We start from the raw sequence: 3044 nt of genomic DNA on the forward strand, positions 1-3044 counted from the left end.
TTGGTATTTTCACGCAAATTCTTCTGCTAATTGGGGTTTAGTCCAATTCTGTTTCCTTCCCTTCAAGGCTCAGGGGTGCACGATTATCTTCTGTGTCTGTTTTAATTGGTTTCCCTTTTCTTTGTTGAAGAGGGTCTGTGCAATCCTTCTGCCTAGTCCGCCATCTTGCCGGAACTCACAACAATATTTTTTAAGGATATGGAAAAAACAATTACTAACATCATATGGAAAAGAAGAGACCTTGGATAAGCAGAGCACTACTGAAGAAGAAGAACAAACTGGGAGGTTTCACACACCTGGATCTTAAAACCTACTATACAGCCACAGTAGTCAAAACAGTGTGGGACTGGTACAATGATAGACAGATAGACCAATGGCACAGAATAAAAACCCTAGAAATAGACAATCCATCAGTAGACAGCTGATCTTTAACAAAGGACCAAAACCCATTAAATAGGGAAGAGATAGCCTCTTTAACAAATGGTGCTAGCAAAATTGGATATCCACTTCCAGAAAAATGAAACAAGACCCATACTCCAACCCATACACAAAAACAAACTCAAGTTGGATCAAAGCCTTAAATGTAAAACCAAAACTATAAAATTCATCACAGATAAAATAGAGGAAAATGTAAGGACTCTAATTTATGGCATAAATGGACTATCAAGCATAACCCAGAATGCACAGGAGGAGGAAGAGAAGCTAGATGACATTAAAAAAAAAAGCCAAACTCACTGCTGTCGAGTCGGATGTGAATCATAGTGGCCCCTCCTTGGGTTTCTGAAGTGTATCACTATGGAAGTAGATTGCTCAACCTTCCTTCTGAGGAGTGGCTGGTAGGTTTGAACCACCAGCCTTCTGGTTAGCAGTCAAATGCTTTAGCCACAACACCATCAGAGCTCCCACTAGATGACTGGGACCTTCTGAAAATTAAATTCTTATGCACATCGAAAGACTTCTTCAAAAGGGTGAAAAGAGAACCTACAGATTGGGAGAAAGTATTTGCCTAGGACATATCTGCAAAAGGACTTATCTCTAAAATTTGTAGAAAACTTCAACACTTCAATGCCAAAAAGAAAATAATCCAATTCAAAAATGGGCAAGGGACATGAACAGACACTTCACTAAAGATGATATGCTGGCGGCCAACAAACACATGAGGAATTGCTCGTGATCATTAACTATTAGAGAGATGCAAATGAAAACGATGCTATATCATCTCACCCCAGCAATAATAGCAAAGTTCAACAGAACAGAAAATAACAAATGCTGGTGAGGTTGTAGAGAGATAGGAACTCTCATAGACTGCTGGTGGGGCTGTAAAATGGTACAACCATTGTGGCAAATCATATGGTGTTTCCTTAAAAAACTGAAAATAGAAATACCATTTGAACTAGCAATTCCATTACTAGGAATATATCCTAAAGAGGTGAGAGACAGGACACTAAGAGACATATGCACACCGCACACCCATGTTAATCACAGCACAATTTACTATAACAAAGAGAGGGAAACCTATATGCCCATCAACAGATGAATGGGTAACCAAATTATGGTATATTCACACGATGGAATACTATGCTACATTAAAGAACAATGAAGGATATGTGAATCATGTCACAATGTGGATGAGCCTGGAAGACATTATGCCGAGTGAAATAAGTCAATCTCAGAAGGACAAATATTGTATGATCCCACCTACCAGCCACTCCTTGGAAGGAAGGTTGGCAATCTACTTCATAGTGATATTGCCTTGGAAACCCAAGGAGGGATTGCTATGAGTTGGATCCGACTTGATGGCAATGAGTTTTTTTTTTTTTTTTTTTTAATTATTATTTTATTTTTAATTACTGTAAAAAGTCAAGGAAGGGTTTGTTTAGGGAAAGGAAGTCACTTTGCAGGTTACCAGAGATGGGAGGGAAGGGAAAGGGAAAATTTTGGACTAGTTGGGGACCACACACTGAGTTGGGTAAGGGGAAGGATGGTATGGAAAGAGTCTATGACCAGCATAATAACATTGGGCAAAGAGGACACTGAATTGTGCATTTAAGATGTAGACACAGGGGATAATACCAGTATATCCACAATACTGCATTAGCACTAACACCAAACACCAGGCTACAGATAAATACATAGACAACTGAGATCAGATGAGAGTTGGTGAGCAGAATATACTCTAGACCAATGATAGATTCAGCTGAGGATAATCTTGCACAGATACTAGTGATACAAAGTAACCACAATCATTACAGAAGCAACAGAAGATAGACAAGGAGCAATCCCTCATAGATAGCTAGACACCTTGGGAGAGAGAACCACCAAATCTGCTGACTCAGGATCATAGTATTGGGAGACACCATGCTCAATTGGCACAACATAATACATGAAAATCTTGTCCCACAACCTGCTTTGGTGAGTAGCAACTGGGGTCTTAAAAGCTTTCAAACAGCCATCCAAGATGCAGAAAATGATCTCCTTTCGTCGGTAGCAAAGAAGAGTGCAGAAAACCAAGGGCATTTAGAAACAATCACCACTAGGACATAATGGACCTCGACACCAGAAGAACTAGATGGTGTCTGGCTCCAATGCCACTCGGGAAGGTATTGAAACTGGAGATCTTGAACAGAATGGGAGGAAAAATGAGGAATAAAATTAAAAAACACAGTAATGACCAGAATTACTGGTTGGATAGAGTCTGGTGGAACCCCCGCAAGATTATGGCCTTGGGCTACACTTTGGACCTGGGATAAAACTTACTCCCAAGGGCTGGCTCTCAGCCCAACAGTAATAAGATTTACATGTAGAACACTCAACCCAGGGTGATGCACACACCTACTCTACGCAGATACTCCCCTTGGAGCAATCGACTATGGAGCGTCAGAGGGGCAACAGTCACACGGAGGAAAAGCTGAACAGACAGAAGAGCATAACTAAGAAGGTGGTGAGTCATACACTGCTGGTGGGACTGTAAAATGGTACAACCATTGTGGAAAGCAGTATGGCGATTCCTTCAAAAGTTGGAAATACAAATACCATTTGACCCA

The sequence above is a fragment of the Orycteropus afer genome, unplaced genomic scaffold (assembly GCF_000298275.1).
Source record: "Orycteropus afer afer isolate SDZICR_OR568_19922 unplaced genomic scaffold, OryAfe1.0 scaffold00218, whole genome shotgun sequence".
NCBI lineage: Eukaryota > Metazoa > Chordata > Mammalia > Tubulidentata > Orycteropodidae > Orycteropus > Orycteropus afer.